The sequence below is a fragment of the Glycine max genome, chromosome 17, assembly GCF_000004515.6.
Source record: "Glycine max cultivar Williams 82 chromosome 17, Glycine_max_v4.0, whole genome shotgun sequence".
NCBI classification, from domain to species: Eukaryota; Viridiplantae; Streptophyta; class Magnoliopsida; order Fabales; family Fabaceae; genus Glycine; species Glycine max.
The window spans coordinates 27,755,336-27,770,461 of record NC_038253.2 but is presented as its reverse complement, the minus strand read 5'-3'; the positions used below and the strand labels follow the sequence as shown (position 1 = coordinate 27,770,461).

Sequence of the window (15,126 nt, the reverse complement as noted above, 5' to 3'; positions counted from 1 at the left end):
CTCTCTTCTCTCTCTCTCCTGTTTTCGTTTTTAATTTTAGGCTTTTCTTAGACACTTTTTTGTTTTGCAATTCTAGTTTTGACTTTTCATTTTAGCAATAAAATTTCGTTCTTCAATCTATAATTTCGTTCTCTATTGATTAATGGAAGGCTAAGTCTCCAGCGTTGCTTTCTCTTGAGGATCAAGCACATTTCTCTTTGAGGTTCTATTATTATTATTAAATTCTGTTCATGTTTTCCTCTTAACTAATTACTCTGAATTTGTTGCTATTAATTCATGCATGCTTAGTGCTTGATTAATTGTCTCTGCGCTTAATTTACGTTCATGCTTAATGATCGTTCATGATTAATTGGTGTATGTGTTGCTTAATCACATAATGTGATGGAAACTTGCTTGTGGGGCTTCTATGGAGGCTGGATCTTTGAGCTTCAATGAGGTCTTTTAATGGTGGTTTTCCACCATGGAGATGCAGTGGAAGACAAAGGAGAAGAGGTGAGAGGAGGCGGCATCCACTAGGGAATAAGCCATGGAAGAAAGAGCTTCACCACCAAGATGAGCCTTGGATAAGAAGCTTGGAGAGGATGCTTCAATGGAGGAAAAGAAAGAGGGAGAGAAAGAGAGAGGGGGGAGCACGATATTGAAGGAAGAAAAAGAGAGAGAAGTTGAACTTTGAGTTATGTCTCACAAGACTCTCATTCATCAAAGTTACAACAAATGTTACACATGCTTCTATTTATAGACTAGGTAGCTTCCTTGAGAAGCTTTCTTGAGAAAACTTCCTTGAGAAGCTTCTTTGAGAAAACTTCCTTGAGAAGCTAGAGCTTAGCTACACACACCCCTCTCATAACTAAGCTCACCTCCTTGAGAAGCTTCCTTAAGAAGATTCCTAAAGAAGCTAGAGCTTAGCTACACATACCTCTCTAATAGCTAAGCTCACCTCCTTGAGATGAGAAGCTAGAGCTTAGCTACACACCCCCTATAATAGCTAAGCTCACCCCCATGACAAAATACAAAAAAAAAATCCCTACTACAAAGACTACTTAAAATGCCTCGAAATACAAGGCTAAAACCCTATACTACTAGAATGGCCAAAATACAAGGCCCAAATGAAGGAAAAACCTATTATAATATTTACAAAGATAAGCGGGCTCATACTTAGCCCATGGGCTCGAAATCTACCCTAAGGCTCATGAGAACCCTAGGGCCTTCCCTTGGATCTCTGGCCCAATCTACTTGGAGTCTTCTATCCAATGCCCTTGCGGGGTAGGATTACATCATTCCCTCCACCTTGGAAAGGATTTGACCTCAAATCTTGAGGTTCTTCATACTCTGGGCTCCTTCCCTAAACACCTGTAAAAAGAACAAAAACATATGTATTAGTGGTGTTTGGTATGTTGAAGTAAGGTAAGGTCTGAAAATCCATTTCCTGGGCATCTTCCCATGAAGGAACATGGTTCCTCACCAACTCAATGAGTGGTGCTACAAGTATAGAAAAATATGGGACAAACCTTTTGTAAAAGTTTGTTAAGTCATGGAAGCCCCAAATTTTTCTTATACTTGGTGGAGTGGGCCACTTAGGAATGACCTTTATTCTCTTAGGGTTCATGGGAACCCCTTGATCACTATTTGAAAAATTAAGAAAAGTAACACAGTAAAACATACCTTTTTTTGTATTTTCATATTGATTATTCCTACCAAAAAGTATGACAAACCGAAGATGTCCCATATGAGTACCTAAGTTTGTATTGAAACTAAAAATAAGAACAAACCTACCTAATGGGTCCCTATGTACACACACCATGAAGATGTTAGGTGCACGAGTGATTTTACAAAAGAGGGTTGCACCACTCAAAACATTCATCATACCACCTATTTTAGGGACTTGGTGCCTAATAATACCTATTTTGGGCACCAATAAAGTACAAGGATTTAAGCTCTTGCGAACTAAACCCTCATCCAACAACTTCTTTACTTGAGGAATAAACTCAAGCCCAAGAGGTGTGACAATGCTAGCAAGTGTCTTTTTACAAAAGAGAAAATGTGGAGGTTGTCTAAGAGGGAAAGTTTCTTTAATGTTTGTCTTTATTGTAAAATGAGTTTCCTTCTTAGCTAACCTCTTGGAGGAAACACTTACCTCCTTACACTTCTCTTTAACCACTAATGGTTGTCCTTCTTCTTGGGGGTAGATTTCTTCACTAGGTTCTTCCCCTTTTGCTTCTTCACTTTCACTAGAGGAAGGTGAAGTAGTAGCCTTATCTTGGCTACTATAAATGTCTTGGCCCCTCATAATCATGGTTTTTGTGGTGGGGCATTGAGAAGTAATGTGTCCTCCTCCAAGACATTTAAAGCACTTTATAGAGCTAGTTTTCTCTTGCATACTAGCCTTAGGGGCTTGCTTTTCTATTGTCTTCCCCTTATCATCTTTGGGCTTAGAAGGTGTCACCCCTAAGATGCCTTGACCTTGGTCTTTCTTTGGATAAGAGTGAGAGCCATAAGATTTTGATGTAGACTTCTTTTTAAGTTGTTGCTCTACCCTTATTTCCCAAACTAAGTTAGCCTCTACATTGTCCTTCCCATGGAAGTATGAGAGGTTAATGTTAGCCTTTTGAGGCTTTCTTTCCTTTTCTCTTCTATGGGAGTGAGGTCTATGCCTTCCTTCGTAATAGTCACGAAGTTCTTCACTTAGGCTCTTGCAAGAGTTATGACTACTATAAGAGGCATGTTTTTCTCTTTTCATTTCTTTTATTATTTTTCTTCTTTCTTCCTCTCTTATTTTCTTTCTTTCATCTTGACTTATTTCTTCCACTCTTTTTTTTCCTTTTTCTTTTCTCTCTTGTTTTTCTTTCCATAACTTGAGGGAACTCAACTCATCTAAGATTCTAGATAAAAGGTCTTTATGACTAGTACCCTCGCCATTAACACTAGATGAATTATGACTCATGTTGGTTCCTAAGTTGTGGTTCTTTCTTGTTGGAGGTTTGAAAACAAAAGGTAAAAGAAACTATGGTTGAAACTAGCCAAAATAAACACTAAAAGAGGTGTGAAAGATAAGGTAAAAAAACTAATTGGTAAAAGGAAAGCTATCTAGGCGGTTTGACAATGGAAGGTAAAGGAAATAAGCTATGAAAGTAAGCAAGAAATGTAAACTAGGTGAATCCTAAGAGTGTTTGGATGACCACATTCAAGGTTCCCAACAAAACACTCACTATCCTAAGGAAAAATTGCCTAAAATTATTACACACAAATGGAAGTAGGGTGACCTATTGGAGGCTCCCAACTTACTTCCAATGAAAGGCCTTTTTGTTACAAAATTTGAAAGCAATGAAAGTACGTAAATGGTCAATTATAAAATTACAAAAAGGTCCTCAATTTTGGTGGTTGTTCTCTCTTTGGTGATTCACTCAATTTGGAGTGCTTCTTAGTCCAATAGCTCTTAAGGTGGTTGGCCCCTTGCTTCTTGACTCAAATTCTTCAAGGGATGGCACCAATCCTCCTTTCCAATTCCCTATATGGCAACTCACAAACAAGGAAACAAAGAGACAAGCAATAATCAAAGAAAAAAAATGAAATGAAAGTTAACCAATGGAGTTTTAACAAGACAATTTTTCAAGGATTATTCAACAATTAAAGCAATGAAAAGGACATAGAAGCAAGCTAGGACTCAAAGAGAAACTTAGAATGACTCTAGAGTAGAGTAAAAAAACTGAAAAAAAAAGACTCAACAAACCTCTAGCTTTGGCACTTGTCTTCACACTAATTTTGAATTGAAATTTCCAATTATAGAATAAATTTTGAGTCAAAACAACAAGCACACTTCCCTTTCACCTTTTTTTTTTCTAGATACTGATTTTCCTGCCAACTTGTGTGATTTTTCGTATTTTTTCCTTTTATCCAAATCACTTGTTTCTTTTTTTCTAACTTTTTTCCCGATGTCTAAAAAATTCAGGAAAAATGTCAGCTCAAAATTCGAAGTAACCAATTCTCAGTAATTTTTACAAGTTTGTATGTTCAAGCTGCCAGCACCAGCGATTTGTTTTTTTAAGCATGGTATATTGATTGCCTTGGGCTTACTTTCAACCTTCCTATGTATATTGAACTCACTAGGATTGTTTACCACAGTTTTAGGAGTTCAATATTCACTTAGGATCAACATTTCAGCCAACAATTCAATCACCAAAACTCAAATTCACAATAGACACAATCATAAGGAAACCTAAAAGTTCAAGAAAAGGTTCACAATCAAAGACTCTCTAAGAATTTTGCATGAACATGTTAAGGACTAATTAACATGAAAGATTTGACTCAAATCAAATAATAGGCTAAAAGAATTTCATACACTCATGAACAAATGAGTTAGACAAAGAAACAAGAAAATAAAATTCAGCACAACATAAGAAATCTTATGTGACAAGTTTCATGACTAGACATGACTTCTATGACAAAACTACAATAGGTGAACAAGTCACTCTAGATTTTTGAGGTTTTCTTCTACTTTAATATTTTTGTAAGAATTTTATGGTTTCGGTTTCAGCCACAAAAAATAACAAGACAAAAACTCAAAGGAACCTAAACTCAACACAATTCATGGTTCAAGAACAAGAACAAGAAATTTGAACCATAGAAAATCAAATCTAGCTTCTATAGCAAGTTTAATCGGTGGAAACTCTAAAGAATCATGTTAACAACATTTAGAACAAGACATGTGAGGAGATACATGGAGAAAAATGAAGAAACAACAATGGAAGAGAAGGTAAAGCAAAAAAATTAATGGAGGTTTAAGGAGCACCTACTTGAAGCTCTTGTGCTCTGATTACCACTTGATGGAAGCTTGCTTGCGGGGCTTCTATGGAGGCTGAATCTTTGAGCTTCAATGAGGTCCTTTAATGGTGGTTTTCCACCATGGAGATGCAGCGGAAGACAAAGGAGAAGAGGTGAGAGGAGGCGCCATCCACTAGGGAATAAGCCATGGAAGAATGAGCTTCACCACCAAGATGAGCCTTGGATAAGAAGCTTGGAGAGGATGCTTCAATGGAGGAAAAGAAAGAGGGAGAGAAAGAGAGAGGGGGGAGCACGAAATTGAAGGAAGAAAAAGGGAGAGAAGTTGAACTTTGAGTTATGTCTCACAAGACTCTCATTCATCAAAGTTACAACAAATGTTACACATGCTTCTATTTATAGACTAGGTAGCTTCCTTGAGAAGCTTTCTTGAGAAAAATTCCTTGAGAAGCTTCTTTGAGAAAACTTCCTTGAGAAGCTAGAGCTTAGCTACACACACCCCTCTCATAACTAAGCTCACCTCCTTGAGAAGCTTCCTTAAGAAGATTCCTAAAGAAGCTAGAGCTTAGCTACACATACCTCTCTAATAGCTAAGCTCACCTCCTTGAGATAAGAATCTAGAGCTTAGCTAAACACCCCCTATAATAGCTAAGCTCACCCCCATGACAAAATACATGAAAATACAAAAAAAAAATCCCTACTACAAAGACTACTCAAAATGCCTCGAAATACAAGGCTAAAACCCTATACTACTAGAATGGCCAAAATACAAGGCCCAAATGAAGGAAAAACCTATTATAATATTTACAAAGATAAGCGGGCTCATACTTAGCCCATGGGCTCGAAATCTACCTTAAGGCTCATGAGAACCCTAGGGCCTTCCCTTGGATCTCTTGCCCAATCTACTTGGAGTCTTCTATCCAATGCCCTTGCGGGGTAGGATTACATCATAATGAATGCCTTATGTTAAATTTCGCTTAGTAATTTAATTTTGGGGTTGGATTAAGTGGTTGAACTGATAAAGGATGAACTCTCGTAACCTAGGATAAGAGACTTGCTTGTGAATCAAGGGGAAGCAATGTGTTTTAATTCTGATATTTTCTAATTCACATCTATTCGCTGTTTAATTTATAAAAGCAAACAACCCCCCCCCCCCCCCAATTCGTTACTATTTTCCTACTATTTGTTATGAACATTTGGTTTATCATTGCTCATTGGGAAACGACCTAGGATCACTTCCTAGTTACTGCATTTTAATGTTTATTTGATTCGGGTATGGCCTCGATTAAATTTGGCGCCGTTGCCTGGGAGCAGTGTCTAAAGGTTCATAATAGCTAGTGATTCGTGTTTTATGTTTACTTCTTTTGCTTAGTGTGTTCGTGTTGTGTTAGTGTGTTCGTGTTGTGTTAGTGTGTTCATGTTGCGTTAGTGTGGTATTCTGTTTTATTTCATGTTCTGTTTGGCAATTTAGTAGTACCTCTTGTTCAGCGCTTTTCCTGTTTCAGTTTATTGTTTTGCTGTGAATAGTGCTTAGCGACAGAATTAGAGATTGATTCTGCATTACTGTTCACACAACATTACATTAGCGACTGAATTAGCGACGACTATTTACAAATTAATTGGCGATTTTTGTTTTGATAGTTAGGGTTGTTATTTTTGGCTTAATTTTTGTGTGGAAAGTTCTTTTGACTCATATTTTGTGTGAAAAATACCAGGAACACTTGGTGTGGCTGGATTTGAGAGATTCAAAAAAATTTGAGAACTTATTTTTAGCAAAACTTAAAACAGCCATAACTTTTGCTCCAGGTATCAGAACGACTATTATTATATATGTATTTGGGGTAGAAAAAAATTTCCCATATTGTGACAACCCAGCAAAGCTCGGTTGAGGTCTCTAACTAGCCAAATTTTCCTGTTTACTAAGTTTTTTTTATTTTTTTTTATTTTTCAAGTTTTATTATTCTATTTTTCTAAACTTTCCTTAGGCAGTTTCCATAGTTAGACTTTGAATTTTTGTTTGAAACTTTTTGTGCTATCTTTTTATGATTTTAGGGTGTTTCTCACAAAATTTCAACTCATTTTGATATCGTTTGAGTATAGTTGTAGTTTTACCCCCTTATTAGGTGCTTGTTGAGAAACACATTATTTGCTGCATATAGTGCATGACTAGGGGCAATCCAGAACCTTTCATAGATTAGTTAGGCATAGTGTGAATCTTGGTCATTTTGTGCATTTTGAACATTTTGAGCATTCTGTTGAGGGTGATTCTGAATATTCTGATTTTGAACATTCCACTACTAATTTTTTTACTGAGAACATGGCTCAACCTCTACCTCGTGAGAGGACTCTAAGGGATATGGCTGCACCTGATTTCACTTATGAAAGCTTGTGCATTCAATATCCTGATGAGGGTGTTCCATATGTTCTTAAGACTGGACTAATACATTTGCTGCCCAAGTTTCAAGGTCTTGCAGGTGAAGATCCTCTTAAGCATCTTATGGAGTTCCATATTGTTTGTTCCACCATGAAGCCCCCTGATGTCCAGGAAGATCATATCTTTCTAAAGGCTTTTCCTCATTCTCTGGAGGGAGTAGCAAAAGATTGGCTACACTACCTTGCTCCCAGGTCCATTTTTAGCTGGGATGACCTTAAGAGGGTGTTCTTGGAGAAATTCTTCCCTGCATCTAGGACCACTGCCATCAGAAAAGACATTTCAGGCATCAGGCAACTTAGTGGAGAAACCTTGTATGAGTACTGGGAAAGATTCAAGAAATTGTGTGCAAGTTGTCCTCACCACCAGATTTTTGAGCAACTCCTTCTGCAATATTTCTATGAGGGACTTAGCAACATGAAGAGGAGTATGATTGATGCTGCCAGTGGTGGAGCCCTTGGTGATATGACTCCTGCTAAGGCTAGGAATTTGATTGAGAAGATGGCTTCCAACTCCCAACAATTCAGTGCATGAAATGATGCTATTATTCTTAGAGGAGTCCATGAGGTAGCCACAAATTCATCTTCATCAGCCGAGACTAAGAAGCTTGAAGGTAAACTAGATGCCTTGGTTAACCTGGTAAACCAGTTGGCCTTGAATAAAAAATCTGCACCTATCGCCAGATTTTGTGGTTTATGCTCCTCTGCCGACCACCACATAGACCTTTGCCCTTCTTTGCAACAATTTGAAGCAATTGAACAGCCTAAAGCTTATGCTGCAAACATCTACAATAGACCTCCTCAACCTCAGCAGCAAAATCAGCCACAACAGAACAATTATGACCTCTCCAGCAACAGGTACAATCCCGGGTGGAGGAATCATCCCAACCTTAGATGGTTGAATCCTTCACAACAGCAACAACAACAACAACAACCTTATTTTCAGAATGCTGCTGGCCCTAGCAGACCATACGTTCCTCCACCAATCCAGCAACAACAACAACAACAACAACAGCCCCAGAAACAACAAACAGTTGAGGCTCCTCCACAATCTTCCCTTGAAGAACTTGTGAGGCAAATGACTATGCAAAACATGTAGTTTCAACAAGAGACCAGAGCCTCCATTCAGAGCTTAACTAATCAGATGGGACAATTGGCTACATAGTTAAATCAACAACAGTCCCAGAATTTTGACAGATTACCTTCTCAATCTGTCCAGAATCCCAAAAATGTGAGTGCCATTACATTGAGGTCGGGAAAGCAGTGTCAAGGACCTCAACCAGTAGCATCTTCCTCATCCGCAAATTAACCTGCCCAACCTCACTCTACTCCAGAAAAAGATGATGACAAAAATTTAAAGAGTAAGTTACCTAGCAATTTCTATGCATGTGAATCTTCCACTAGTAATTCTGATTTACCGAAGCAGCATATCCCTCTTCCATTCCCTTCAAGAGCAATTTCCATAAAAAAAATGGAAGAGGCAGAGAAGATCTTGGAAACATTTAGAAAAGTAAAGGTAAACATACCTCTGCTGGATACAATAAAGCAAATTCCAAGATATGCTAAATTCTTGAAGGAGTTGTGCACTAATAAGCGGAAGCTTAAAGGAAGTGAAAGAATTAGTATGGGCAGAAATGTCTCTGCATTGATTGGTAAATTTGTTCCCCAAATCCCTGAAAAATATAAAGATCCAGGTACATTCAACATACCTTGTATTATAGGGAACAATAAGTTTGACAATGCCATGCTAGATTTAGGAGCTTCTGTTAGTGTTATGCCTCTATCTATTTTTAATTCGCTATCTCTTGGTCCTTTGCAGTCAACTGATGTGGTAATTCATTTAGCTAATAGAAGTGTTGCCTATCCTGTTGGTTTCATAGAGGATGTCTTAGTTAGAGTTGGTGAACTGATTTTCCCTGTTGATTTTTATATTTTGAATATGGAGGAAGGATTTTCTCAAGGATCAGTCCCCATCATTCTAGGCAGACCTTTTATGAAAATTGTTAGAACTAAGATAGATGTATATGCAGGCACACTATCTATGGAGTTTGGTGATATAACTGTTCATTTTAATATTCTTGATGCTATGAAACACCCATCTGAAGATCTTTCTATATTTCGCACTGAAATAATTGACCATATTGTTGATGCATACATGACTGATCTTCATTCTAATTTGCATGCCTGTCACTCTTCATGCATTGAATCTGAATTTGTACTTGATCATATGGCTGAATTTGATGCTGAGAGTGAATCTGAAATTGATATTGATTACATGTCTGGTGATGTTTTACCTCTTGAGATTGATTTTCTAGAGTCAGATAGAACTAACCATATTTCAGGAAGTACACATACCTCTGACTTTCTTTATGAGGTACAGGCTGAGAAACCATCTCTTTTTACCACTATCTAGCCACCCACACCAGAATTGAAGCCTTTGCCATCAAATTTAAAATATGCTTATTTGGATGATAGCAAAAGTTTTCCAGTAATTATATCTGTCTCCCTTGCTGATGAGAAAGAGGAGAAACTGTTATCAGTTCTCAAGAAGCATAAGAAGGCTATAGGCTGGACCCTGGTGGACATTCTTGGTATTAGCCCATCCATATGTATGCATCGGATAAATTTAGAGGATGAGGCTAAACCAGTAAGACAGCCACAAAGAAGACTCAACCCGGTGATTCTTGATGTAGTGAAGAAGGAGGTAACCAAGCTTCTACAAGCTGGAATCATTTATCCTATCTCCGACAGCCAATGGGTGAGTCCCGTCCAGGTAGTTTCGAAGAAAACCAGCCTCACCGTGATCAAGAATGAAAAGGATGAGCTTATCCCCACAAGAGTGCAGAACAACTGGCAAGTCTGCATTGATTATAGGAGGTTGAACTAGGTAATCATAAAAGATCATTTTCCCATGCCATTCATTGATCAAATGCTTGATCGCTTGGCAGGTAAATCTCATTATTGTTTTCTTGATGGTTTTTTTTGGTTATTTATAAATTCATATTGCTCCTGAGGATCAAGAAAAAACCAAATTCACCTGTCCCTTTGGCACTTTTGCCTATAGGAGAATGCCCTTTGGCCTATGCAACGCCCCTGGTACCTTCCAGCGGTGTATGCTTAGCATTTTCAATGATTTTTGATACATGTTTGGATAGTCTAGATAGAGTTCTTAGTAGATGCATTGAAACTAACCTTGTGCTGAATTTTGAAAAATGTCACTTCATGGTAGAACAAGGTATAGTTTTAGGGCATATCATTTCCAGTAAGGGCATAGAGGTAGACCCTGCAAAAATAGATGTTATTTCACAATTGCCTTACCCCTCTTGCATGCGAGAGGTTCGTTCTTTTCTTGGTCATGTAGGGTTTTATAGACGCTTTATCAAGGATTTTAGCAAAGTGGTCCTTCCACTATCCAATCTGCTGCAAAAAGAGGTGGAGTTTGATTTTGATGACCAATGCAAAGAGGCTTTTGATTGCCTCAAGCGTGCGGTGACTACCACCCCTATCATTCAAGCACTTGATTGGACAGCCCCATTTGAGCTAATGTGCGATACATCCAATTACGCATTGGGGGTTGTCCTTGCTCAAAAGATCTCCTTACTTCACCTTACTTCTTTTCCGCCATGACTTAGGGAGTTTTCTTTCTTCTGTCTCCTTCTTTACTTTTATTGCACTTGTCCAAATTTTATTGATTGCTTTGATTTTTCTTGATCTTATGATTGTGCTACATTGAGGACAATGTGTTGTTTAAGTGTGAAGGGGGGGGGGGGGGAGAAGATTGTTCTTTAAATTTGTTGGGTATTCTAGTCTAATTTTATTAGGTTTTCTAGTTTAAGTTTGTTAGGTTCTAGGTTAATTTTGTTATTTTGGTTTTATGTTTGTGTACAACATTGCATGTTCCTCTTTGAATTTTGGGTTATGTACAGGTAATGGGTAATTGTTTTTGAAATAAGAGTTTCTTGGCATTTTGTGAATTGAAACCCTTGTTTTTCTCAACATGTCAAGTTAGTTTTGAAGGTTTGAATTGAAAGTGATAGATTTACCCTTGGTGAGAATTTGAGCCATCATCATCTATTTTATTCGGTGTGTTTTGCCCCATTGATTGCTTGCACAATAGCCTTGGCTTGACTCTTGTTGATACTTCTTGCTTCACATGCATGTTGGGAGATGATTTAGGCATTTTATTCTTATAAGCCTCTAGCCAAATGAGCCTACCCTGAATTAATTCCTTTGATAGCCTCTTTGAGCCTATGTTCCCCTTTCTTTGTTTTGAGCTCATTACAAGCCTTAAGTGAAAAACCATGATTTCACCCTACCCTTAAGGAATTTTGGAGCTTTGGAATTGTTTTGGGAATAAGTGTGAGGGGGGTTCATTGGATGATATGTTTTTGTTGGCCATGCTTGATGAGGTATTTTGGCCATGCTTGATGTATATACATATATTGCCTAATCGTTGCTTTATTTTTCAAATGCTTTCAATTGCTACTGTTCATGTTCAAAAAAAAAAAAAATCAATGAAAAAAAAGAAAAAAAAAGAAAAAAAAATCAAAACAAAGAAAAAAGAAAAAAATAGAAAAAGAATGAAGTTGAATAAATGAGGTCTTGGTCTGAAGACTTGGATTGGTTTAAGGACTTGGTTGATTTTGTTTTGGGTTTACTTTTTAATTTTGGTTTAAGGGTTTACTACTTTTTCTTACTTCCCACTTATTCCCCATTGCTCCTCTATTCCTTTGGGTTTTAGCTACTATCCCATACTTTCATCTACCTTGTCCTTGGCCCAATTGAAACCTTAAAAGACCTTTTGATCCTCATGTGCATGTGTTTGTGATGTGGTTGTCAATTTTAGAGTCTTGCCAAGTCTATGTGATGTTTGTTTTCATGGGTGCTTTGAGAGTAAACAGTAATCTAGACACTTGAGAGATAGAGTGCATATCTTGTGAGGCTTTATCACTTTTCATTCTTGAGCTGATTGACTATCTTGCCATGTTTGAGATGCTTGGATGATTTTCATGACGACCTTGATTCTTTAACTCTTTACATGTTGGATGTTACCCATTCTTTTCATTCCTTGAGATTCACTGAGAAATATGTAATTGTTGTTGTGTCCGTTTCTCTTTAATGTCTTTGGATTTGTCCCTTGCTTTGTCTTTTTTTTCCCAGGAGTGCAAAAAGCTAAGTGTAAGGGGATTCGATGTGTCATCATTTTCTCCTATTTCTTAACCCTTTTTGTCACCATTTTAATTACTGATTAGCCTTAATTATCAAATTAATTATGCAGTTTTATCATTTTGGCCTATTGGACTAATTTTGTGTTTTTAATTTAATTCAGGAGAATTATAAGCAATTGGGCTTGAATCCAGAATTGGGCTTGGACTTGAAGAGAGCAGACAATTTTATCAAATCTTATCTTATCTAGATCAAATCTTATCTTATCTAGATTTTATCTAATCTAGATATTATTTCATCTAGATCTTATCTTATCTAGATATTATTTAGATTTGATCTCATCTAGATTTATTTCATCTAGATCTTATCTTATCTTATCTTATCTGGATTTTATTTTATGGGCTTGGATTTAAAACAGATTTGTAAGCTTTGGGGTTAAAAACTATATAACAGTACCAAGGTTCTAATTTGGACTCTCTCTCTTCTCTCTCTCCTGCTTTCGTTTTTAGTTTTAGGCTTTTCTTAGACACTTTTTCGTTTTGCAATTCCAATTTTGACTTTTCGTTTTAGCAATAAAATTTCATTCTTCAATCAATAATTTCGTTCTCTATTGATTAATGGAAGGCTAAGTCTCTAGTGTTGCTTTCTCTTGAGCATCAAACATAGTTCTCTTTGAAGTTCTATTATTATTATTATTAAATTCTGTTCTGTTTTTCCTCTTTACTAATTACTCTGAATTTGTTGCTATTAATTCATGCATGCTTAGTGCTTAATTAATTGTCTCTGCGCTTAATTTACTTTCATTCTTAATGATCGTTCATGATTAATTGGTGTATGTGTTGCTTAATCACATAATGAATGCCTTATGTTAAATTTCGCTTAGTAATTTAATTTAGGGTTGGATTAAGTGGTTGAACTGATAAAGGATGAACTCTCGTAACCTAGGATAAGAGACTTGCTTGTGAATCAAGGGGAAGCAACGTGTTTTAATTCTGATATTTTCTAATTCACATCTATTCGCTGTTTAATTAACAAAAGCAAACAACCCCTCCAATTCGTTACTATTTTCCTACTATCTGTTATGAACATTTGGTTTATCATTGCTCGTTGGGAAACGACCTAGGATCACTTCCTAGTTACTGCATTTTAATGTTTATTTGATTCGGGTACGACCTCAATCACTTTGGACACTAGTTGAATGAATATTGAATATGATTACATACTTGTAGAATTAATGATTAATCAAGAAGGAATCCATAACTCTAGGTAATGAGTTTGAACTTTATGTTATAAGTAAGACCTTGGTCAGGACAATTGAATGAAAGAAGAAAAGAGTTTCTAAAGTCATTCATTGATTATATGTGTTAGCTTATTAGAGTTTGACAATAATACTATATTCTAGAGTTAACATTGAGTTCTTAATGATGGAAGAAAATATTACATTATTCTTCTATTGGTTTTTGAAGGTAAAGGATGTTACTTGATATTATTTGAACATTAAGGAATATTGCTAGACACCTATCTTGATTAGTAAACTAATTATGATTAATTTACTACTGATTTAATATTAAACCTATGGGGTCACACCCAAATGAGTGTTTCATTCTTTGCAAAAGAAAAATAATTTAATTGATGATTAAATTTGAGAATTTAATTTTTAAAAATAATATTTTAGTTGAATATTATTAGATTTTTTGTTAGCACTAGGAATGTCATTAATATGAAAAGAGTATTATTTTATAAATGTGGAAGTTGTCCATAAAATAAAAATAATATTCTATTGCTACATATCACGATCAAATCATGTGATTAGTTATTGTAACTAGTCATGTGATTAATTGTGAATTATCTTTGTCTTATATGAGGAATTTTCTTCAAATAAAAGATATGAGATAATTTTTATTTTTATAAAGATAAAGAGATATGAAATTATTTTAAATAGAATCTTTCATTTTTTTTCTCTTTTGAAAAAAGACCCAAATCCATATCTCTTTAACATTATAAATAAAAGCATCTACATGAGGCAAAATGTACCAAACACAAACTAGAAAAGTTCAAGCCTAATTTTAGACCTAAAAAGTAGAAAGGGGATTTACTCTTTAGAGTTCCACTTATAAAAAAGTTGATAGGAGAGATTGATCTCGATGTGGATACATGTAGAGTCTTCACACTATTAAAGAAAAAATTATGTTGCTTCAAGAACACACATGCGGGTACACAAACCTATTTTTCTCTATTTATTATTGTTGTATATTTTTTAATGCAAAATAGATCATAATTTTCCACTGCAAGGGTTGAGAACACTTCTTCATAACTATCAATTGGTATCAAAGCCATGAGATTATACTGTGGAATTTGTTTTTTCTTCTAAAAGTGAATATGTTTTTTCTTGGTGCCATCGATCATATAGGAATTGTTGTGAAAATATGTGTTTTGTTGAATCTAAAACATGTCGAGATGCATAGTCATTATATTGGATTATTAGATATGTGATATATCTTGTTTTTAGAATATGTTTTGGAAGAAAGTCAGATCCAAATGTGAACCACCGTGTGTGTGCTCTTCTTTTTGCTACAAAAACTTTTATTGACTTCATTGTGAATAATAAAAAATGTGTTTTATTAAATTGTATGGCAATTGTTGCAGAAATTTTGGATACCAAAATCGTATACACATGTATTGTGATATAAGCTCGCTGAAATATCTTTGACTTGATTTGTTAAATTCAAAACCTATATTCAATTGTTGGATTAT

The 15,126-nt window shown here is 35.9% G+C and overlaps 1 non-coding gene across 1 annotated transcript; it reads right to left on the bottom strand.

The window, feature by feature from the left end:
• Positions 1-7,471: 7,471 nt before the first annotated feature.
• LOC113000001 (small nucleolar RNA R71) lies at positions 7,472-7,578 on the bottom strand. The gene has a single exon (XR_003265274.1). It is a non-coding gene; the product is annotated as a small nucleolar RNA R71 (small nucleolar RNA).
• Positions 7,579-15,126: the final 7,548 nt, after the last annotated feature.